Genomic DNA, 26475 nt, shown 5'->3' with positions numbered 1-26475 from the left:
CAGCAAAGTGATTGTTCTTGTGCCTTGTTTTTAAGTCTTGCTTTCATTATGACACCTGAGAGCAAGGAAGGGTGGGAGGGGGTGGGTAGAAGATTTGGGGTCTCCATTTACTTCTAATCACCAAAGGCTACCATTGATGGAACTGAGAAATGTGAAATGCCAAAATGTATCTCTCATAAATGCGCCCAGCTCAAGGGTTAATTCAGCTATATTGCCACTTGGGGAGGTATAGATGCAGAGATTTATTCCCCAACCCCACTGCCTTCAGCCCCTCCCTTTACCATGGGGGCTCCTTGGTGTCATAAAACTCTAGCAAGATGCCCCTCAGCTAACCTGGCCCCATTCCCTTGTCTATTTCCCCTCTGTCCTTTGACATATTTTAATCTAGGGAGAAGCCCTTCTCTGTCCAAGTTTCTTTTTTTTTTTTTTTTTAAGATTTTATTTATTTATTTGAGAGAGAGAATGAGGTAGAGAGAGAGCATGAGATGGGGGAGGGTCCGAGGGAGAAGCAGACTCCCCGCCGAGCAGGGAGCCCGATGCGGGACTCGATCCCAGGACTCCAGGATCATGACCTGAGCCGAAGGCAGTCGCTTAACCGACTGAGCCACTCAGGCGCCCTCTGTCCAAGTTTCTTAAGAGGCACTTTCTCTCTGCTCTTCTTGTCCCACTCATTCCCCTCTGTTGTCATTTATTCCCCCCACATTAAACCTTTATGGCTCATTAAACCCAAAGTCAGAATCATTAGCAACTAAAAAATCTGGGTTCCTTTTTTTCCTTGAAGGCAGGAAGAGCTTCAAGTTTAAGCTTTCCCTGAAATCCTTCTAATGCAGCAAAGGAGGAAAAAAACCAATAAAAATAACAAGCAAAAGTCAGGTTTCCATATTGAAATATTCTGACATTCACGTGTAGCCAGAGTTGAATATGCAAAGCATATACCATACATGGCTACCAGTGATTTCTCAAACATGGGCAGAATTTCTTACTTTATGAACAGCTGTAACTGTCATATTTCATACTTGTTGTGGTTAGGTGACAGGAATGAAGTCTTTTGGAGCACTGAAGCACATCAGAGTTGGTGGAACTATTAACCTAGTCCTGGTAAGGTGAGCTGGCCCTCCGGCCTGACAGTAACCAAGTCCTCTGAACTCAGCAAATGAAGCTGGGAGCTTTTTCGGGAGGGAGGACTTAATGGGTGGCCCACGACAGGATTACAGATGCTGCAAAGGGAGAAGGACCCTATTTCCAGAAGTGAGAAGGCACATACAGGTTGCGATCAGCTGGGTTGTAGGGAGGCTGAGTTTATCTAGTATACAGAACTAATGTGAGCTGGCTGGTAAATAAACTATAGGTGAAATGAGCAAGATGGAGAGAGAGATGCCATGGAGCTGAGTTGGTAGTCACATGGCTGATTTCCCTTGAGCTGCATCACACACGCTGAGGCAAGATTAGCATTAGTAAACCCATTCATTTCTATGTCTTTTTGCTTGTTTCTGCAATGAACTGAATGCCTATTCCCCACCCCCCCCACCACCACCACCACTTCATACTAGTTTGAATCCCAACCGGCAAGGTAATGGTATTAAGAGGTAGAGCCTTGGGGAGGTGATTAGGTCATGTGAGTAGTCATGCTATTTCTACTCTAGCAGCCCGAACTGACTAGGGCAAAAACTGGTGGCAAATATCAGGCACTGCTATGTCAGATACCCAAAAATGTGGAACAGCTTTGGAAGTGGGTAATGAAGAGAGGCTAGGAGAGTTTTGAGATTGCCGTGCATGGCTCATGAAGGGAAAATCTGGTGAGCATCCAGAAAGAAAAGAGAGTGGAGAGGAGGCCTCGGTCTTCTTAGAGAATACTTAAGGAATCCCGAACAGAATGTTAGTAGAAATGTGGGAGTAGAAATAAGGGGTGTTCTGATGAGGTCTCAGATAGAAATAAGGAAGCTGTTACTAGACACTGGAGGAAAGGTGATCCTCGTGATAAAGCAGCAAAGACCCCCCCCCCCCCCCCCCCCCCCCCCCCCCCCCCCGCCCCGCCACCGGCCGGGTGTTTGTGCCTTAGTGTCTCCGGGAAGGCAGAACTTCCACAATGAAAGCAGGTGAGCAAGGAATTTGGGTATTTGGCTGAGGATATAAGCAAAGTGTTATAAGGAGTGGCCTGGTTCCTCTTGTTGGCGGAAAGATGGCATTGTTAATCAGGAGGGAAGTGAAACTTGAAGGCATGGAATGTTCTCAACCTGTCCGTGCTGTAAAGAATGAGAAGCCCTGTTTGAGAGAAGATTTTCAGGGTGTAGCCAAACGACTATCTGATAAGGAGATTAGTCAGCCTTCTCAACAGAAGCCAAGAGCTATGGTTCAAGACAATGGAAGAATGACCCTCCTTCTCCTCAAGGTGATCCAGGGCTCATCAGAACAACTTCAAGGGACAGGCCACCTGCTCCTGGGCTACCTTCATGCACCTTGCCCTGCGTAGGTGTCCCTCGCATCTCAGGCTCTGCTTCCCACACTCCAGTGCCAGGCTTCAGGGCCACCCAGGTACAGGTGTGGCTCTTGTGGCTCCAGGGAGGCAGGGGCCATGGCAGCCACCCCTCTGGAGGCACCAGCAGCAGACTTTGGCATCCCACACTTTGTCTACGGGTGTGCATGGTGTAGAAACCTGGGGACTTGGCTACCTCTACCCAGATTTGGAAGGATGGGGCTACTCGGAGCCACCAACTTGGCACCCAGGCAGAAAACATCTCCTAGACCCCAGAAAAGTAGAGCTAGCCAGGGGAGCCACAAGCACAGGACAACAGCCTGTGGGAGCTGCACTGCTCTGTCCCAGCAAAGCCATGGGGATGGGGCCTCCCAAAGCTGCTGGGCCTGGAGGGCAGAGCATCAATCCAGAAATGATTCTTGAACTTAAGGTTTTAGATTGACTAGGAATCTGTCACTCATTTCTTCTTTTCTATTTCTACCTCTTGTAATGGGAATGTGTGCCCTGTGCCTGTCCCACCGCTGTGTTTTGGAATCACATAACTTGATTTCACAGCCTCACAGATGGAGGGAAATTTCCATCAGGATGAATCATACTTGGCATCTCACCCATCTCTGATTTAAATGATACTTAGATGAGAATTTAAACCTTAGACTTTAGTGTTGATGCTGGAAGGAGATTTAGGGGCTATTGAATGTATTTTGCATGTGACAAGGACATGAATTTGGGGGGCCAGGGGTAGAATGCAACAGACTGAATATTTATGCCCCCCTCCACCCAACATTCATATATTGAAATCCTAATCCCTACGGCATTAGGAGGTGGGGCCTGTGGGAAGTGAGAGGGTCATGAGGGTGAATCCTTATAAAAGAGACCCCAGAGATATCCCTCACCCTTTCTGCCATGTGAAGTTACCATGGAAAGGAGGCTGTTGAGGCAGCACCAAACTTGTCAATGCCTTGATCTTGGACCTCCCAGCCTCCAGAATCCTAAAAAATACATTCTGTTGTTTATAAGACACCGTGTCCATGGTCTTTCTGTTATAGTGTCCAAATTGACTACCAGAGTTTTCAAAAATTTTAAAAATACCTTTTTAAGGGTAGTTTTAGTTTCATATCAAAATTGAGCACAAAGTACAGAGTTCCTACTTACACACTCCCGATATGCTGTATCTTTTTATCTGTCTTTTTTCTATTACTATTTTAAAAAAATAATGTTGATGCCTGCTAAAAATTATCATTTGAATAGTTGGTAGTCATTCCGGGCTGGGATTCTAGAAGGTGCAAATGATGATACAGGAGAAAGATGGGACAAGGTAGTATTTGGTCTCAACTTCAGCCTCACATTGGAGTGCCCCAACCCTGACACCAAGGTTCCAACACCAGGGATTACTTGATCTGGAATGCAGAATTAAAAGTTGTCCAGATGATTCTAAGTATGTCAAGATTTCAGACCAAGGAGACAGAGCTATAATCAACAAAACAGGGAGAGATTAGACATAGTTAAAGGTGCTCCTTTCATCCAGTCTGGAGTTTTCTGTCAGCTTAGAGCCCAGTGAGATTAGTGTGTGTTAAAGTAGAAGGTGAGGTACAAGCCAGTCCCTACTCTTGGGGCTGTGGTCATTGGATCATATCATTGTGGTGCCCGGGCCTCAGTCACAACGTGCTAAATGTAAGCCATTCTTTCAGTTCCAACAAACGGCTGGTCCACTTTGACTTTCAATCCAAAGCTAATTTCTTCAAATAGAGTTTTGATTTTCCATCTCATCCTGAAAACTTTCTACCTGAATGAAGGGATGGCTTAGGTTTTAACAATTCTCTTTGGAGTCTTGCAATTGCGAATAAACTATTTATTGCCTGACTCTCTCTCACTGACATCTGCCTCCTCACAGTTTTCCATTTATAAACGTAGGCAGCAGTTAAAGAAAATGGAAAGAGGACAGTACAGATGCCCTCTACATCTCCATTTGTGTCTAAAATCCTCTGGATCTCTAAAGCCTTTTATGAATAATCCCCAGAGGCTCCATGTAAAATGGACTCCTGTTTTATTGTTCTGAGAATTTTTATATCCACCCCCCCCCACCTTTTTTCAAATCCAGATCTACCTGGTTTGGCTATGCCTGTTTACTTGTTGGCAGCACAGAAGTCACTGATCCGAACCCCAAAACATTTTTTAGCTTCTGTGAAATTGAGGTGTGAGAGACTATTGGGATGTAAGTGGTAAAATTGTGATTATGAGGGATCTGGGCAGAACTTTCCTCTTGCTTCTTTGTTAGCAATTGTTAGTCCACTTTCCATTGTAGCGCAAGCCAGCAAAAGCATGTAAGAAGATGGGCTCTGGTCTTCCCATTTTGCAATGGAAATGCATTGCATACCTGGATATGTGCAGGCAGAAGTCCAGATGTGCTGTTTCCAACATATGCCAAGTCAGGGATGGGCAATGAGGAAGAAGGACAAGATCAAAGGTGCCAAGTGCCCTGCTCAACAGCTCTCTTCACTAACCCTACTGTTGCTTTCAGGGACTCAGGGTGCAGAGCCACCTTTGCCTCATCTGCAGGCACCCACTCTCCAGCTCACTGCATACAAGTTGGGCCCAGGCCTTCAACTCAAAATGCCAGTATCTTCCTGGTCTTAGCTAACTCTATCTGTCCCTGGGCCTTTTCAACTCCCAATACCAGCCTTTCTCCTCTTTCTTTCGATGAGTCTCCATGTCCCTAATAAAAGAAGACTGGAAAGGAAGAGTTAATTGTTTGTGGAGGGCTGGAAAATTCTATTTCATGGTTTGAGGCCAAAGTTGCAAAAGAACTTTCAAGGCAAGGAGGCCCAGCCTCTGTCAGAATAGGAAAGTCAGTCTGCATCCTTGGGATAGGGAAGGAAAACAAGGTGCCTCTCATTCACTTAAGGAGAACAAGTAATATACCACATTATCCTGCCTCAAAAAAACTTCTCTTTGCTCTGACGAACAAGAAATTTGTACCCATGTTGAATCCAATTTGGGAAAAAAATGGACATCTCTCATACCCAAATGTTACAATGAACTCACATCTGTAAAAACACATGGAAATACACACACTTTCTTATAACTGATCAGATGACTTGGACAAGTAGCATAGGCTTTAGATGACCTGAGAATATTACATGTTGAAGCTCGTCTGTAAATTTGCTAAACCAAACCATCTCTCTTTAGACAGGAATCCTCTCCTTGTTAGGATTCCATAAATAGCACATCTTCCTCTCTATTTTTCTACCTCATCTATGAATAGACCCAAATTTTGTGTGTGCTGTGGAGTGGAAGATTATGAAACTTCCTGTCTTTCTTCAAATATTGTATTGTGGGTAAAGTTATGGTTTCAGCTGATGCTTGTTCAATAAAGTTCTATCCCAATCACTGCTATAAGATTTGGGGCCTCTGTCATCACCCGAAAGCTTCTATTAAAATACAGCAATTGCTTCAACGACGAAGCTGTTGCAAAAAGAACATTTTCAAGCTAGCCCTGGAATCACAAAGCCAATTCTAAAAGAAAATTCACGTGGCCTAACCAAGATTCGACTCATATCTTCAATTACTCCTCAACCACCTACTTCAGTGTTCTGCATAAAATAACATGGGGTTGCTTCATTTTTACTAAATTTAGTATTGCGATGTAACTACTGTACCTGTAACCAATCAGATATTTTAGTTAGGTGAGACTACTTCCATAAATGAAATAATTTGCTCTTGAGCACATTCCCCTTTACAGGGCTCACACACATCCTGTATTACTGCACCTACACCTACATTGTCTTCAGCAAATTCAGTGCTGTCATGTGATTTATCAGTCAATTTAGAAAAGTTACAAGCTTTAAGTCTGTTCACGGGGCAGTTCTTCATCCCCTCCCCTTGACTGGCTGGAGCAGGAAGGGATAGAAAAGACGACTTAGGTGAGGGTCTTGAAAATGCTAATATTGATGCATGCTTTCTTTGGATTCCATGTAGACTGACCCCTTTTCCCCAGTGGAGGAGACTCCCAACCTGGCTGCCCACCCTGCTACCACCGCTACTGGTCCCCTCAGTCCCCCAACTCTGTTTGTGGTGACACTCTGTAGTCAACCCAGTTACCAACTGTGAGCTCCCTCATCTGTATTTCTTCCATGGCAATGTGCAGGCCACGGGAATGGGGGGCAACCTGTGCTGTGCCCTGCCTGGAGACCTCCTATTCCCATGTCATGCCCTGTCACAGCAGATGTAGCCACAAGGGCTGCAGCCTGCTGGACTCAAGCAGAGAAAGGACAGGCTGCCACTCCTCCAAACCCCTGCTTGGAGACACCTGTCAAAGAAATGCTGCCCGCTTGTGGCACCTGGTTGGCTCAGCCAGTTGAGCAAACGAGTCTTGATTTAGGCACAGGTCATGATCTCAGGGTCCTGGGATCAAGCCCCACATAGGGCTCCACACTGGGCGTGGAACCTGCTTAAGATTCTCTCTCTCCCTCTCCCTCTGCCAGTCCCTCTCCATTCATGCGCACGTGTGCTCTCTCTTTTTCTCAAAAAAAGAAAGAAAACAAAAGAAAGAAACGCTACAAGCTCTTTTTAATTTCAACTGGGGTGCAGCAGAAAAATAAAAAAAAAGAAATCATTTTGCCCCTTCATGCTAGTCTAATATCACATTAGGAGTGATATCCTTTTGGCCTTATCCACTTAGGGTCTGGCATTTTTGTTCGTGACAGTGTGTGTCTGCCAAAGCAATGATTACCTCTGGGGAAAGGGCTAACAGGTAAGTTGAGGAAAGGGTTAGCAGGTCATATAGGAAAGGCATATGGGTGTTTTCCCCTGAAACCTCAGATACCGGCAGCCTCCTAATTAACATTCGTCAAATCTTTTCTTGTGTTGACTTTATTTTCATACCATAATGCTTTGAGGTTTATGATAGTCTGTGTGAGAGAGTGGGCACTGTAGAAAAAGCAGAGCTGAGGAGTCAGGCAGACCAAGTTGTCTTTAACTAGCCTTTCTCACAAAGGTTTGTGAAGTTCACTTAAGCACTGAGTATGTAGAAAATTTTGTATTTTAAACATTGATTTAAAATATTAAATTAGTTGATAATCTTACTCTTCAATTCAACTGGCCATTCTAAAACTTCTGCTCTAAATTGTCAGTTCTAATATATAGGTTGATTAAGCACTAAACTGTCATTGATCAGGTATTGGCAAGATGTGGAGAAACTGCCAGTCTCATACATAGCTCACTGAAAGGCAGTTTGCCAGAAGGAAATAAAATCCTTAAATTATGTGCACTTTGACCTAACAGTTATACTTCTAAAAATTTATCCCAGGAAAATAATTGCATCAGTGTGCAAAAATGTATGTGTAAATACTTTTATCATAGCATTTGGACAGCTAAGTATTAGGACAGATAGGAAATAATTTAAATAATTGTGTATTCACCCAGAGTGTATGTATAGAAGAATGAGGCAGTTCTATTTACTGACTTGAAAAAAATCACCACCACACAGTATGTGTACGTGCACACAAAAAAACACACACTACAGGGGCACCTGGGTGGCTCAGTGGGTTAAGCGGCTGCCTTTGGCTCAGTTCATGATCTCCAGGTCCAGAAGCAAGCCCCCGAGTCAGGCTCCCTGCTCAGCAGGGAGTCTGCTTCTCCCTCTTCCTCTGTTCCTCCCCTCTGCTCGTGCTCTCTCCCTCTCTCTCAAGTAAATAAATAAAATCTTAAAAAAAAACTCACACACAAACATACATATGTGTATGCATGTACACAAATATATATCACATATATGATTCCATTCTACATAAATATTTAAATAAATATGGGAGCATCTGGAAGATTATATACCATCATCAATGGTAAACATAAGGTAGAACTATGGATGACTTAAAAAATACTTTTCTCTATCATTGAACTTTTTTTGTAGCGAACATGTATTTTGTTTTGAATTTCCAAGAAGCAGGGATTCATGTGCAAATACTTTATTGAAGGAGAGCTCTCAGAAAGAACTTGGCAGGAAAAAGGAAGCAAAATAGCAAAGAGGAAGAAGCCAAGCCGGAATGTCTAGCTTCAGCCTCATCCAATGGGGAGACCTGGAGCAAGACAGAGTAAGCCCTACCTCCACATCAGGGAGTCAGCCCTTTGTGCACCGACATAGCCAGCCCTTGGTTGTAAGCCACTCCCAGGAGTGTATATAAATAACCTCCTGAGCAAAGGGGCTCCCTTGGGCTGATGGCACTTCACTGTGCCAGGAGAAACCAACATTCATAGTAACCCTGGGGAAAAGGTACCAGCCTAAAGAGGAGATCTGGGCAGGACACCAACAATATCTTCTGCAGTCTATACTTCGCACTGTGGAGAACCTTTTGCTTTCTTGTATTAAATTCACTCCATCCAGGCACAGCTTCTCCATAATTCTGATTGGTCACAGGAGCACATGAGTGGGAACTACATTCCCTACCCCCACTGCAGTTGATTCCAAGACCATAACTGAGACTCATCATCTTCCTCATCCATCATCCTTATTAGATCTTCCTCTTCCTCTGACAGTACTTACTTCTGGTGGTGTCGATGTCTTGCCTAGTGGTCTGACCTATTTTCAAGGAGCCTGATCCCATAGTTAGCATGCCTTTATCAGGACAAAGTTATTTCCCTTCCCCTCAAACTACCATGAGAGTACTTGATGCCCAGTGGGTCATTTGGCTGCCAAACATATTCCTTCCTTTTCCTCATTATGTATCAGCAGCCCAACTTCCCCAAAATGATCAGGGTCAATAGCCTGACCTTTACGGTGACTACTTGCTTTAACTACTGGCTTGCTGGCATAAAGATCCTAAGTGACCATAGCTTTAAGTTTAGTGGGACTTTTGTGCCCCTGGTGGAAACGTGAGACCTACAGAGCCTAAAGTTGCTAGGACAGAAGCAGATTGCTCTAGCGGGACATTGAGAATGAAAGTGAATGAGATCATTCCTCTTTCTACCACATACTTCAGCTCCCTGCTTACTACTTTTCAAAATCTTTTAATATCCATTGTTTTAAGGTACATACCAGAACAATGGTGTTCTCTCCAAGCTGGCAACTCAACCACTGCTTCAAGGGTCTATTCTGTCTTCTCTATTGGGCTAACAGCAACTAGATGGTGAGATAGGTGGTAGGACCAGTGACCCCACGGTTATGTATCCATAACCACCTACTTCCCCATATAGTTGGTCCCTTAGTCTGAGATAGTATTGGGCATTGCTCAGAAGCCTCCCAGAGTGTTGGGGTGGGGATAACCACCTGAGCAGAGCTTGAGCCATTAGCAACTAGCACTCCCAACAGCTGGAAGCTAGGTACAAAGGCCCACTAAAATAGATCTGAGCAAGAAACTAAGAAGTGTATGACTTCTATAATTAGAAAAATAGCAATAAAGCTAAATGAAAGATTTAATATTCAGCTACATTTTTAAAATGATGTACATTTAAAATGCTTTAAAGTATAAAAGTGTTTATTGTCCCCATTTATTAATGCAATGATTTATTTATATCTTCATGGACTTACAGACATTTATTTTATACTTTGGGTTATAATCCAAATAAATTATTCATCTTTTTTTTCTCAAATTGTTCTAGCTTTGGCTGTTAGGAACTTTTCAGTTAGTTCCCGTGCTTCTTTGGAATACTACCATAGATATGGGTGCTTACTTTAGTTTTTTGGAGTTAGCATATGCATTTTTATTGAGATATAATTCATATAACAAAATTTACCATTTTACAATGTACCTTTGAGCATTTTTTAGTATATTCACTCTATTGTGAAACTATCACCTCTCTCTAATTCCAGAACATTCCATTACCCCCCCAAAAACCCCAAAACTATTGACAAGCCAATATTCTCCCTTCCCTCCAGCCCTGGCAACAAGTAATCTATGGATTTGCCTATTCTGGACATTTTATATAAATGGAAGCAAACACAAAGTAGCCTTTTGTGTCTAACTTCTTTTACTTAGCATAATGTTTTCCAGGTTCAACCATATTGTACCATGTATCAGAACTTCATTCCTTTTTATGGCTCAGTAATAGTCTATTGTATGGATATATCATATTTTGTTTATCCACTCAGCCTCCAGTGGACATTTATGTTATCTCTACTTTTGAGTTAGTATTAAAAACACTGCTATGAACATTTTTGTGCAGGTTTTTGTTTGTGCATGTGTTTTCCACTCTTGGGTATGTACCTAGGAGTGGAATTTCTGGGTCACCTAGTAACTCTATGTTTAATTTTTGAGGAACTAGAATATAATTTTAAGTCTACTATATACATCATTCACCATTGTTTGTCCACTGTTACGTATGTATCATTTATAATCTTCTTGCCAAAGAAAATTTGAGATGGTTCAGAGTATAGAGATGTACAATACAATAGTTATTTTTAAAAATTAGTGTAGTAAAAAATCACAAGATATGTAATGTATGCATAAGGGGTTCTTAATCTCTTGGGGCTATGGGTCCCTTTGAGAGGCAAATGGAAGCCATGGAGCTAGCTTAAGAGAATCTGATATTCAAGATGGCGAGGCCCTTATATCTTCAACATGGGACAAGATGGATTCAGTAAATGAGTGTTATATTTGATTTGGAAGTTTCCAGGAGCCAGAGCTTCTCCCACTATGGAAAGGAGATCCTAGTCTCCCTAGTTTCTTATTTCACAACTGTAACTTTACACTACAATTTAGCAGAGCATAAAACAGAAATACAACTGCATAATTTAAAACTGATCCTAGGAAATCTCTACTCTTAAAAGTTCATGGGCACAAACCAGTCTCAGAGATCTGAGATCGACTGGCACAGTTCCCTGCCTGGTGTCAGTCTGCCTCTATACTTCAAAGATTAGCTTACTCAACACCATCTGGAATGTTCCCTGCCACATCCCAGTTTAGAGTCTAAGTCTACCTGCTCACTAGCCCCAGAGAGGAGGAGGTTCTTCCTTCCCATGGTACCTGGCCCAAGTTATTTCCTGTTACTGAATTAACCTCTTCCCAGGAGAACTGACAGTTCCTTCAGGGTATATTCTGGTACAATGATCCACACAAGACACTCTCAACTGTCAACAATTTCTTTTCCCGTCAGGCTTACTTAGTTTTAAATTCCATTGCACTGAAACACTGACATCCAATGGTTTGTTGAACCTGGTTTGCACCATGAATAAAAGCCAATTACGCACATCAATTTCCAATTCTATATTCAGTGACATCATGTTATTAGTTTGAAATGGACCATGACAGAAATAGTTACACCACGGGAATTGGCAAACATTACATATCAGGGCTTTTTCCCCCAAATAGCCAATTGTTAAATCTTTACCAGCATACCACTGCTGATACCCTAATCCTTACACACCAAACCTTACCCAATTATTCCTTTTACACAATGCTCCATCTAGCATTGTGCCTAAATATTTCACATACACACAGCCCATGACTGTCTCCATTTCACAGATAAGAAAAGTGATATTTAGAAACGTTAAATGTCCAAAGTTATACAGCTAGAAAGTAGCATATCTGAAGCTCAAACTCAAGTCATTTTGGCCCCCAGTCTACACATGCGTGTGCATGATTTACACAAAAATGTTCTTAAAACCACTCACTATTCTGGTATGAAAAACATTGCATATATCTATATAAACTTGTGCATTTGTGTCTTACACCTAGGCTGAGACACACACACAAAAAATAAGTTAGAAAAGAATATTTCTTTTACAGTAGTTGCTAAAACAAGACAGCTCTACTTATCTTGCAAATTAATTTGGGAAAAAATTTTATCATAAATCCCTTTTTGCATGCTGTCCCTCACCACCTGAGGGATTTGAAAACTAATCCTAAATTATCTCATTTCATATGAATTTCTTCTTATTCCCTCTTCCCATTTATATCTCCCCTTTATAACACTGTTTTAGTCTTTTTTATTCAAGGATCATTTTCAGTGTTGATTTGTGTCTTTTTCACTAGACTGCAAGCACCCAGGTGATATTCATCCTGCTCCCTTTCAGTTCCTAGAATACACTGTACACAGAGTCACTTTTTTTTTAAACATTTTATTTATTTATTTGACAGAGAGAGACACAGCAAGAGAGGGAACACAAGCAGGGGGAGTGGGAGAGGGAGAAGCAGGCTTACCGCGGAGCAGGGAGCCCGATGCGGGGCTCGATCCCAGGACCCTGTGATCATGACCTGAGCTGAAGGCAGATGCTTAAATGAGCCACCCAGGTGTCCCACAGAGTCACTTCTTAATAGATAGTTGTTGAAATGAAATGAATCAAATCAAGATGACCCCAAAGAGCTGATACTTGTTTTTATTTATTTTATGACCACCCCTTTCACCTTGTCACAATGACAACCTATTCTTTCCATATTCAACACTCACCTTTTTTCTAAAGTCATAATTCCCTGTAAGTTTTGGCAACAAATCACATATAGGGCAGAAATACTATTCAAGCACTGGGTACCTTGTCTATTTGCTATAACATGAGCCAACCCAAGAGTTTCTGTCTAGTATTGCTTTACTATTTCCCTGAAGAGAGTTGCACAGTTTATACTTTCTCTGAACAATTGCACAGAATTGTCCAACACTCAGTAGAATTTGTATTATGGAAATATTTTATCTCATCTGTCTAAGATTATATATTGCTAACATGTGAGTCTATAAATCATGGATGGTTGGGAAGAAGCATTCTAACTCTTAATGTATGTTTTAGTATATTCTGAGCAGTTGAGTCAAAGAAACTGTATTTGCCAGTGACCTTAGCCATCAATGTTCTTGTCTCTAAAGGTCCCTGAAGTATCAATCATTATATTCCACCACTGGGCCTCCTCAGCTTCAACTATATTGTATGTTGCCATATTTTGTTTTCAGGCCCCTAGGACTGGAGGGTATAAGGTTCTCGACAAAAGTAGTCAGTATATCATTAATTTGAAAGTCGTGATACTTGTCATAAGGAACAAAACTGTTTTCTTTTCAATTTCGGCCAGTTAATCTTACCTAGAAGCCTTTGTACCAACCCACATCATTTTTCTCCCATCCCAACCTTCAAAGGGACTTCTGTTGTTGTTAGAACTTTTATGCTTTGTATCCCTTACTCGTAAATCATCTACTTAGGCCCATAATCATTTAATTTTCCTCTTCAGTTAACTCTCTCTAGGTAGTATAAATCAGATTATTACATTATGTATTTGCATAATTTTCCCAAAGCAAATCAAAGAATTTCTTACAGACATGATCCCATGAACCATTCTCACAGCTCCAGACAGAAGATGTGAAGGAAAATAAATATGTTTATGTATTGAGGAAACTGAGACATCGATCATTTTGTAGGTTCGATCCTGGTGTTAAATAGTACCCTATATAAACGAGACTGCTAAATCTTATAATATCAAGCTACTAGACATGTTCCTACGGACAAACAGCATATGCATTTTGCTACTCGAGAATACAGATTTCCTGCGTTATTCCACAGAGCAGCACAAAAACACCATTTGCTCTGGTTTCCTCAGAAACAACTTGCTACAAGTCTCTGGTGAGTGATTCCATGATGCTCATTTGTTGGTATTGATCCTGGCCATTCTGGCCTTTTGCCCCCCATCCTGATTCTAGACCAGGTTGAACAATGCTCCACATCTTGAGACATGCAATAGAGAGAAATGGTTAAGTGCACTGGCTTTGCTTTTGGACTTGAAACTCCATTCTACTACTTGAACACATCCCTTCAAGCTCCTATCTTGCTTCCTCATCTGCAAAATGAAAGTTAGTAATGGTCTTCATTGAAGGTGGAATGACAGAATGCATGTCCACCCTCAGGCATTGCGTCAAGCCTGGTACTTGCTAAGGAACGTTGGCTGTAATTATGATTATTGTTATTTTTTATCACCAGCTCTGCCCTAGCTAAACTGCTAATTTGCCAACAGTTACCACATCAGGCAAATCCTACCTGTGTCCTGGGTAAGTATATGTGACCAGTTTTATGTAATTTCCTCCCCCTTCTCTTCTCCCTAGTCAAAATTCACTTCTTCCCTTAATTAACTCCAGAGAAAAAGACCTTAGCATCCATATTTCCTCATCTCTCATCCAATACCCTAATTCTCCAGAACAAGGCCTAGGCATCTTACAGAGTAATCCAGGGATTTAAAAAAGAAAGAACCCTTTCTGAGAAGCAAAACATGGATTTGGATGAAATCCGGCTATCATAGCCTATGAACTTCCCTCTGGGCTGCTTTCAAAGAAACTATTTTTGCCCTTCTGTTCACCGAGACACCCGGGATTATTCCAGCAAATGAGCAATGATGACTTTCTATTTTCTATCTCCTTGCCCCCACTAAAATCTGCTACTTTGTCCTTTGAGGCCATTGACAAGACAGAAGAAATACCCTATGGTCCAGAATACCTCATTTCCAAGTGCTTATTCAGTGTGGTCTTGCACTTTTTGTAAACTAGAGGGAACCACATTAAGCTTTCACATTTGCATTACTAATTGAGTTACTCAAAATAAATTCACCATTATAATCTGATGCAAGGTATGGATTTCTCATGCAAAGAGACAAAAAACTAAAACAAACCAGCAAGACTTACAGTTTAACTAAGTAGGTTAGCAGCTTAACTGGGGCAGTTAAGACAGGGAGACTGAAGGACCCGAGGAGAGAAAAGCTGTTTTTTCCTCTGCTCCCTTTCCTGCTTCTATTCTTGCCAGGACCAGCACCCCTGCCCTACACATGCCTTAATGTATGTCCTCCTTGTAAGGGACAAGGAGTTAATGATATCTCTGGAGTCTTCCAGCACATGAGGTAACAGTTCATCTCGGAAATGAATGGGCGAAGCCACATATGCATATTATAGATCACTGGTGCTCTAGACACGTCAACGCCAAGACCCCCTGGTTCCAGGGAATGAGTGAGTTATGATGACACCTGGACTATGTCCTTGTTCTTTTTTTTTTTTTTTTAAGATTTTATTTATTTATTTGACAGAGAGAAACAGCGAGAGCAGGAACACAAGCAGGGGGAGTGGGAGAGGGAGAAGCAGGCTTCCCGCCGAGCAGGGAGCCCGATGTGGGACTCGATCCCAGGACCCTGGGATCATGACCTGAGCTGAAGGCAGACACTTAACGACTGAGCCACCCAGGCGCCCTATGTCCTTGCTCTGACCAGTTCCTAGATGCCTAAGAGGACATATGCACCAGACACAACCGTCAATAAAAACCCCAGACCTCAAGCAAAGACGAGACTCATGCTCCTTTCCTTTCTGAGTCTTCCAGACCATCCGTCTATATCTGCTCTCTCTCTATACCTTCAGTAAACTCTGCTCTCACTTCCTACTGGTATGCATTCGATTTCCATCCTGGATGAAGGCAAGGACCCTCTTGAATGGTCCTGCACGACCTGCTTGCGTCAAGGTGATGATGATAAAAATAATGATAACAATATTCATTAGCAAGTATCATGCCAGACATAGTGCAAGATGCTCCACATGCATTTTCTTATTTCATCCCTGTCTGAAATGCTCCTACAGGCATGATTCAGAAAACAATGTGACTCAGTCTCCATCGAGTGGCATTCAGGCACCTTTCAGAGGTCATAAATCCCTGTCCAGAGACTGTCCTCACTCTCAGAGGCCAAAGTTAGCTTGTCAAATGTCTAATTAAAAGTGGCAGGGGAATCAAAGATTCACTGTCTAATTTCTTGTATCTTTAGCCACTAGGAGATCAAAACTTCCCTTAATGACTCATGTTTTAACTCCAAAATCCATCATGAAAAGAAGATACTGGATTCTCTTAAGTCTTTTAGCTCAAAGTCTTAACTTCACTAAAACTCCAGTTGACTACAATTTAAATGTGGGTTTCCTCATCCTGTTTCTAGTTAAACATCTATGCAACATAAAGATGAAAATGTCTGGATATTGAGTCAGGGGTTGATTTAAAAGTAAAAAGCCACAAGAGGAATGGCCATTTATTGGATGAAAGGTTGGGCTATAACAACGGTTCACAGTGGGGGCAATATTGCTCCCCAGGGACCATCTCCAAATGTCTGGAGACATTTTTCGTTGTTACAACTCAAGAGCAGGGGGGACTGCTGGCATCTAGTGGGTAGAGAACAGTGATGCAACTAAATATGCTACCACAGGATGCACAGGACAGCCTCAAAGAATTCTCCAACCTACACTGTCAATCCTAGCCTAAAAATATGTAAAGTTCCTTTCCACAATTATACTCCAATTCACTAAAACTCCTCCAAAGAAACAGTTACACACCTCTCCTCTGTGTGTAACCAACTCTGTACTCGTACTTTTTCCTGGTTCAAGCAAGGATTACTGCAGATCAAGTGAAAAATGTTGGGGGGCGGTGGTGGTGAGACTCAGTCATGTTTCAACTTTGTTTCTTCTGGGCTAATGTGAAGTGTCCAGCGGGGAAAGTCAAGGGTTGGAATTAGGTAGATCTTGGCTAGATATGGGGAGAGCACAGGAATGGCCCTAGGGAAAACGGTGAACTTTGTGTCTCTGTTCCCTCCATTTGACTCAAGTTCCTTTTATCTGGCCGCTTTCTCCTCCTGGCATCTCACTCTCAGTTTTCCCTGCAAGGGTGTTCCCCTTGCACAGGCTACCTAATACCCATCTCCTTGATGCTCTTATAGTCAAAGAAACCAATCCTCTATTGGATAATACTTGCCCAGAATGCATCCCATGTGAAAGGAGGACAAGAACCAAGATGGGGCAGGTTTTTGCCCAAACCTGAAGCTTAGTGCTTACACGCACTATCACAACACAACTGAGACAGGTACTCTCAGCCTTGTTCTATGGTGAAGTACCTGAGGTGCCGTAAAACTAAGTAACTGACCTAAGATCAGATGGTTAACCAGTGGTAAAGGTGAATTCAAACTCAGGTCTTTCTGTTCCCAAAGCCATGCATGCCCTTTTCACTTTACCACATAGCTTCCCAGGTCACATTTTGCTTTCTCCTATGAGCTGATGCATGCATGCATCCAGAAATCCCCAAAGGGCTCATACTATTGGTAGTAATTACAGACATACATCCATTTTGGCTTGACATATTTTCCAGGGGGCATGCCCATCAATGCCCATTAATCAGGCCAAGTAGGCATGACATTCAACCACCTATGCAGAGTATCATATCTAGAAGGATTTTGAAATATAATTCAAGCAGAGAAGTCTTCCTAAAACCAACTGCCAATCAATACCATTTATGATAATGTATTGTAATCGTAAGCTAAAGCCTGACCTGCTTTAATATATCCAGCTCATAAATGGGACATCAGTTCCCTACTCATCTTGTTTGACTCTGAATCAGGTCACTCTTTTCTCCTTCAACTTCATAAATTCAATGAGTCAAATCTCTATACACTAATTCCTTATAGGGCATGAAGGATGAGAGTAGCTTTCTGTGCTCAAACGGTAATACCTAGAAGGCACAGGGACCTCGAAAAAGCTCATCTTTATTCCATAGGTTTTTAATTCATTAATAGGTTTCAAGAGGTCCATGTTTGTAAATTTCATACAAGTATGCATTTTTCTTCACAGAATTGATGAACGCTTTCTTCAAATCCTCAAAGGTAACTATGGTTCCTGAATTTAGAAATCATACTCTCTCCTATCCTACAGAGCTTGTCCCATAATTTCTGCCCCTATTCCATTGTCCTGAATTACAGTATAAAGGATTTCACTACTTAATACTGGCCGGGGGTACTGGGTGCATGAGGTCAGGAAGCATCCTTGGATTTACACTCTCTATCACTACATGCCCAAAGTTCTGGGGATCCCATGGTCTTCATCAAGAAGCCATCTCTGAGTGCAGGAAGAGAACTGGCCAATTTATAATTGATGTTTTAAGCTGAATGTGATAGTGTGAATGTGCCTTCCTTCAACTTGTTTTTGGCGTCTCTGTGGGAATTCAGTAGAAGAAGAAAATTTAAAACTTCCTGTGTAGAGCAGCAACCATGCCTTCTGGCAATTCTATCCCCCACAAAATAGTCATTTTCCTATCCTTTAAATATTAAGTACATTAAGATTGAAGAAACCTTAAACATCTAACCTCCTATCTAGATCAGGAATTTGATCAATCTCGCAATCTCCCTTGCTGGCAGGGTCATCCCACCTGCATCTGGGCCCTCTCGGTGATAAGGTCTTGACTTGGCTTTTAAGGTGGCCTATTCCATTATTTTAAAGAGAGTCCAAAGTGTTCAGATCTTCATTCTGTTGAGTTACAATCTGAACCCATGTAACATTTATTCAGTTTCTTTTATTTAATCAAATATTTCTTGAGTACCTACTTTGTGGAGGTACTATGCCCAGCCAGGGAGATACAATGCAATTGTGGCAGACACTATCCCTAATCTACAGGAGATTAACATCTAGTTAAGGACTGTTCTTGAAAAGAGCCAGTGATACCCTCCCCAACAAGAAATCTCAACATTTGAGATGGTGATCAGTTTCCCTCCAATTGTGTCTCTTCTCTAGGCCATATATCTTCATTTCAAATGTTTTACAGACTTCTTCATTATCCTAGTCAGGCTCTTTCTACATTTCTCAGTGGTCATCTGAACAATGTGTTACCTAGAATGAAATGCAATATTCAAGTCTGGTAAGTCTGAGTCATAGATTGATTTATTGGACAGAGTTTAGATTATGTGTTCCATAAGACTTCCCCCAGATGATACTGATGCTCTATTTAATTTATGATCAGTGAAGAGAACAGTGGAACCCATGGAGAATGCCAAGATGACTCTCCTAAGACTCAGTCAGCCAAAGCAGAGCCCATTTTTCTCAGCCACCAGTATTGCTGTTCTTTTATGACAGCAATGAGCCTCCACCACTGGAGTCATGTCACCACTTCTGAGCTAAGCATCCCTGCTAGGTGTAGGCACCCATGTCAGCTCCAGCCTCTAAATCCAATCACATCTTCTGCCCAGTGCTACTTTCTTCTTCTCTCCAGATACAGATACCTAGAGCACTCCCCCAATAAAATTCCTGAGCAAAAAATGTCAGTTTGTTTCCTGGGGAATCTGGCCTAAGACAGGAATCCACTGGGGTCCATGTTTAAATTAGCCCAATTCAATCAAGTTCTAAAGCTGAAATGGCTCTTCAGAGTTGTGACTTCCTTGCCATGCCAAAAGGCATGGCAAATGGACCAGATCTGTATTGCCCATATTGCCCAATTGCTGCCTGTGGGTGAATGTGCCTTTGGGCATGGCACCTTTCTTCAGCTGTTAATAAGTCCCAACATATGAAAGGATTGAGTATCTAAGCCCTATGCGGCAGGGGGGGGGGGTGTTCCACAGCGTCCATTATACTCCCTGAGTGACTGTGTAGAACAGAGTTCTGTCTACCTGTACTACACAAATAAAAGAAAAACTCTGTGTGTGTGTGTGTGTGTGTGTGCATGTTTAATCCTGAGATTTCATGGCTAATTTGGCATGGCAGCAATACTTAGACACTACCCTGCCTAATAAACCTACCTCATAAACTTGCTGGAAGAATATATGAAAATAAATGTGAATCACTTTATATGAGAGGGGCCTTATCTACCTCTTTCAATGTTTGCACTTCCTTGTTCCCTACAAGCTCTTGATGACAAGAGCTTTAAGAACTGACTCTATTTAGAGTGTTACCTCCCCCATTCCATCACGGTTCTCAAAGTGCGTTCCCTAGACCAGTATCATAGCATTATCTGAGAACTTACTAGAAATGAAAATTCTGAGGCTCATGAAACTCTGGGCACAGGGTCTGTGTTTTAACAACCTGTCTAGGTGATTCGTATTCATGCTAAACTTGACAAGCACTGCTCTAACTCATTTTTTAAATTTCCTAGACAACATTCCTGCCATCCAGGACAAAGCTGTTGGGTCATGAGTGTACTTCTTGCTTCTAGTTCCCCATACTACTTTTTATATTCCTCTATTCTACTTATTTTCGTATTAATTCTATGATCCATAGAAAAATGTCTTTTCTCATAGACTATGCCCTCCTCCAGGGCAGGTATTAGCTATGTTATTTTTGCATATCCAGAGCTTTGCATGGTTCTTACACATAATGAATACTCAACAAGTTCATTCCATTAATAAATATGTAGCACATACTGTTAAACATGGATTTTTCTAGGTATATCAAAAAACTCATATTTAATAAGACAGATAACCTCAAAAATAAATGCAGTAAAGTGATGCAGATGCTATAACAAAATATTATTAGTAATGATATTCTTTGTGTCTGGCACTCCCCTAAGTGGTTTGCATGTGTTAATTCACTTAGTCCTCACAGCAATCCCATAAAGTATGATTCTAGGAAAAGAACACAATTGATCCTAAGGAAAAATTGTTCTTTTGTTGAGCTATAATTTTTAACGAGGCCTTTGGTTATACAGCGCAAGACCGGAGCCCAACCTGCGGTGAAGAGGATAAAACAAAGGTAGCTAAAGTGAAAGGGGATGTAAAAGGTTGTCTTCTTTGGAGGTTGATGTTTTGATAACTGATTTTTTTTTTTTTTTTGGTCTCCTGTGCATGAACTGGGGAGACAGAATACATAGATATATGGTAAAAATCTTAAAAATCAAAAAAATCTTAGCCCAAAGAGTAACTCTCTAAGGGTGACACTTTAGACACTGGGAGCAGGGATGGAGACACTGGGGTAAGGGGTACAGGATCTCCAAATCATAGTGCCTACGACAATCAGCCTGCTTTACCTTTAAGGTAGTCTTCTTGTCATTTTCCAAAACTATGGAAAATATTTTCTCCATGTGGGACTTCAAGCAGAAAATTAAGAAAGTTTGTTTTATAATATGAAAGAGTTGTTGGAAAGTTGTATTTTAATACTATTAATACATAGAAAAATTTCTTGGATTCCCTATCTTGAACTTATTTCTCGACAGATTCATGACTAGAGTTTGAATTATTCACCACTATTTACATTGAGCAATTAATTCTCCCCAGTGTAATCTGACCATCTCTGAAAGGCTATATTATCAGGCAAGGGAAAAAAATCCATAATATCCGGCAGCTAAAATGATTTTGTAATTAGCATGACATGGTTTTCTATAATGTCACATTAACTCTGAGCATGAAAAAAGCCTGGAATAAATCGAGGTCGAGGTGCTAAGTAGACCCCTTTCTAGCACATGGAAAGGAAACCACGCAATATCCATCACAATGCCTACTGTCATCAGAAATATGAAGCTGGGAATCTTTGAGTAATAGAAATCCCAGGAAATAAAACAGGCAGTGTGGTAGCTGTATAGATTGTAGTAATTGGTCCCGGTTCTTCACCTCTCCCTCTATCCACATGTGATTGGTAGTTAGCCCATAAAGTAAGTAGAATACATTTCCTTGCCCTCTGACTGTGGCTTTGGCTTCATGGCTTGCTTTGGTCAACAGAAGGAAGCAGTGGTGACAGTCATGTTCAACTTCAAGACTAGGCAATCAGAGGCCTTGCTTGGTTATGCTTTCTTTCTCGACCTCTGCTGTCTCCGTGAGAAAAGCATGCTCTACCTGCAGGTCCCAGGAGGAAGATGAAAGACTTGTGGATCAGAGCCACAGCAGGCGGCGGTCCTAACCAGGCTCCTTCTAGGTGCCACCTCTGCAAACACAGCATGAGAAATAAATGCTTATTGTTGAAAGCCAGGGACATCTTGTGCTATTATGCAGCAGTACTGTGGCCATGGTTAGCTGATACCAGGGGGCATCTGTTTTTTGTTTCAAGATGACTTCAAATGCAAACCTGAAAGTTAGCAGATAATGATAACTAAGTTTCATCTTGAAATGTACCAAAAATAGGATGACCAGAAACAAGGAAACCAGAAACAAAGACTAAGAAAAATAAATGGCTCCTGGAATTGGCTTTCATTTCGAAGATGATGACAGAGAAGAATCCAGTTCTCTCAGTGAAACTCAGGGACTACCGCTTGACACTTTTAATTAAAAAGACATTAAAAAATTAACACAGAACTCTTCCCACTTTGCTCCAGGGCAGCTCATGAAAGATTGCCTCTTCGCTATCAGAATGCATAATATCTATGTCCAGGCCCATCTGCTTCCCCTTCTACAGAAAAGATTGTGAATGTCAGTGCCTCCAGTGAGAAACTGTCCTGTCGAGGCTTAATTTCCTCGGCACTGATAACATAAAAGCAATCTGGCAGAATAAATTAGTGGATGATTCCAAAGCACACATTTTTGATCTCCTGCCATATTCCTGACAGAAATCATAACAGTCAAACTATTTTTCATTACCAAGAATGGAAAGACCTATTTGAAAAAGTGCAATCCTGTTTTATCTTCTTAAAAAAAAAACAAACACCCTGTGAGATGCTGGGGGGGCGGGGGGCGGTGTAACTTCTAGGACAGTGCTTCCAAAAATACTAATCTACATACAAATCACAGACAGTGAATGTTTCAGGTAGATTCAGATGCAGGAGGGACGGAGGAAGTTCCAAGATGCTGAATTCTAAAAGGTCCTGTATGTGGCTGATGCTGCTGGTCCAGTTACCTCAAGGGGATCATTCTTCATCTATGCGCAACTCTATAAGATGAAGTTACCCTGAACTTCAGGACTGATTTTCACTACTAGGAGAGAGTATGGTGTAGTGGAAGGAACCGAGTTCAGGGTCACTATAGTGGGTTAAGTAGCAAGATTTAAATCTTGCCTATCTACACTCACCTTGTTGCATATTTTTAGGTGCTCTGCTACATGTCTCTCAGCCTCCATTTCTTTGCCGATAAAATGGAAATAACCACTGTGGGAAAGGAGTTAACCTAGAGAAAATCTTGCTAAATGGCCATTGGTCAATAATGTGAATTCCCATCTTTTAATACAGTAAACTCTCAACCATAATCTCACTTTCCCTAATTAATTGACCTATGTTTTATGTTTGGAAGGGAGTTGATCCATGTTATGTCTCATATCTGTTTGTTTACCTTGGGACAAAATGCTTCAATCATAAGGAGACATGAAGACATTCTGAGATGTTGAGATGGTTAAATGCTATTTATTTGATAAAACTGCATTAAAGGCACACTCTCCACTAAAACTGATGGGCGCTTTGAAGTACATAAACACAAGATTTCACACCCTAAAGGAAGCTAAATTCTAGAAAGGATAGGATTACATTTTCTTTGGATGGTTTTATCTTTTTCTTGAATCTGTTTAAGACTTCCTTGGATTCGGGACTGAATATATTTCATTAGTATTGTCTCTGTGCTTTGAAGAGGCATTGGGTTTTGTAGAATCAAAAAAATGTTTTTTTCCTAGAAAGGGATTTTAGAAGCTGTCTTGACCAGCTACTTGGTTATATAGAAACAGTTAAGTAATTTTCACACCTTTCAAACTGGATTCTTCTACAGTTAAGCAGTCCTAAATATAAGTCACTGGTAAAATGTCTTCTGAAATTATTTGGACAAAATAAAGGCAAGTGATATCACTGAATAATTCTTACTGTATATTTTTAGATGGGAGGAAATTGTTGAATTGATGGATTCTTGGGAATAACTTCTTAGTTGCTGATTAATCATGTAATATCACTAAACCTCATAATGCTCATCTGTAGAATGGAAATTAAGAATATCTACTTTATACAATTTAGGAGGAACATAATAACTGTTCAATAAATAATGGCAGTTACTTATTATTCCTTGATCACTTTTTCTTATGCTTTTCATATAACATACCAGGTATCTCAAGTCAATACAAGCTAGAAAAGTTGGTTCAAAGGCTTTTACCTTGGAATCTCTCACGTAAAACACAAAGATGAATGTGGATCTTCACTTTACATGGAAGTTTTTATTAAATTTTATTAAATTCAATCACACTTTCTTTGTGGACCCCTACTTACTTCCTCACAGAGCTCTTATACAAAGCATCTTATAATCTTCTCCCCTGGAACTGGAAAGCCCTCCCCCACACATTCTGTCCCCACCCCTAACCACGTACAGTCACCTGAGCCAGCAGCTCCTAGAACTGGTGATAAGCCCAAAAGGGCCCGTAACTAATAACAAAGCCCGAAGCTATGGAAAATCACATAGTTGGAAAGCTTCTCAGGAAATGAATTGCAAAGATATGAAACTGAGACCTGGGGGTGGGATTTTTTTTTCCAACTATGAATGCCAATCCTAGGCTTCTCTAAGTTGGCAGAGTTTGTGATTCAATTATAAACACTCCTATTATATATCTATGGAATTGTAACTGGATTAAACCAGAGGATAGTCAACCCATGCGCCACATTCTAATCTTAGAAGGTCAAAGAGAATGTGGGAATTGGAGAATTTTTATGTCTTTGCAAGAGTTGTTTTCCTTAATGGACATGCTTGAGATTCCTAGTGTAATCAACTGCCTCCATTCATTAAGCACCTACCGTAGTCTAGATACACAATAACTTTATGAAGTATGTACAGTTTTATCATGCCAATTTACAGATGAGAAAACTGAAATTCAGAGGGGTTAAGTATAATTTTGCCTAGGTTAGAAAACTGTGAACTGGTAGAGCTGAGATTTATACAGCCTTTGTGACTTCAGGGTCAGTACTGGCTTCAGCATACAAAATTATTTTTAGAATATCACGCCAATATATTAGGAGTGTCCCCTTTTCCTTTGGAAAGTGAACTTTACTTTACAATTGATGAAATAGGAAAATCAAATAAATGACAACCTCCAGGCCACCTCTAATTGTCATTGTAGTTTCTCCCTCCAAATATTTTATGAAAGTTGCACATGAAACATCTGGTTGATTTGAGTTTCCCATACCATCCATACACCCCTATCTTATCTGTAGGGAAAATGATGAGCTAATGAGCAGTCGAATATCAAGATAGCTGAGGTCAAGGAAGAGGGTTAGAGAATAGAGATCTTGGGGAAGCCTCAGAAAACAGGGGACCATTGAGAAATGGAAGGCTCTAGCAGGTCTATATATTCATGGAAGAAATTTCTATATGAGGAAGAATTTGTTTTGCTTGCAACAAAATAAGAAATCCATCCCTTAAAGAGATCTGCTTCACTGAGAAAAGATTGCCTTAAAATCTCTTCAGGGCAGGATTGGGAAGGGAATGTGCAGAAGTGGCAGCCAAAGGAAGGAGAGATAAGGAGGAAGAATGTGGTAGATGAGAGGAAAAACAGGAATCTGGGGAGGGAGCTTAGGAAAAAAAATGTCATTTGGAGAATGTGCAGGATGAAATGCATTGTGCTTCCTGAGGCGACCACAGCCCATAATCTCTAGGATTTTCAGTAGAGGCTGCCAAAAGTATTGAAACTGATGAAGAGGTGGATTCCTTGTCATGATTGATGGCACTGGATGAGAGAACATCTGACTTTGGGTTACATCCAGAATATGTTAGCTAATCTCCAACACCACTAGAGAAAAGGACTCACAGTATATACCAGGAGGTGGGGAGAATGAGATCTTTTGATTCCTCTGAAATTGAAAGCATTTAAACCTCTCACATGCCTCATGCCTTATATTGTCTTGATAACATGGCACAGTCCTCAGCCTCTAGCTCCTGTTAGATGACAAAATAAATGTGCCAAGGCAAGATTTACTTTAGAAGAATCTTTGTGCACCCTCTGATGTCTAGCAGATGTAATACTTGATACATTTTTATATTAATGAATAATTAATACATTAATGTTCCAATATATTTGGAATCCACATTAAGTTTATACCTATATGTCCTTGGACAATTTATGTAATCCCTCTGAGTCTTAATTTCTTTAAGTGTGAAGTTGAGATAATAATACCCACTTCATACGCCCAGTGTAAAGATTAAAAGGAACATTCTTTGCTTGTAGGTATGTATATATGAAATACATGTAAAACACTTGGAACAGTACCTGGAATCTGGAAAGTACACGAATCATAGGTGTTAGCTGCTGTGTTTATGTTATAAATACTTTTTGAAATCTTGACTTTGATCTGAAGTACGATTCCATAGATTGGAAATCGAGAGCTCTCATTATATTCCTGCCAGTCCCCAAGATTGGTTTTCTCTTTTCTTTCTCTACCTCCTCATTCCTGT

Source organism: Zalophus californianus, chromosome 4, assembly GCF_009762305.2.
Source record: "Zalophus californianus isolate mZalCal1 chromosome 4, mZalCal1.pri.v2, whole genome shotgun sequence".
Lineage (NCBI taxonomy): Eukaryota > Metazoa > Chordata > Mammalia > Carnivora > Otariidae > Zalophus > Zalophus californianus.
The sequence above is the reverse complement of the archived record's forward strand: the minus strand, read 5'-3'. Positions refer to the sequence as shown.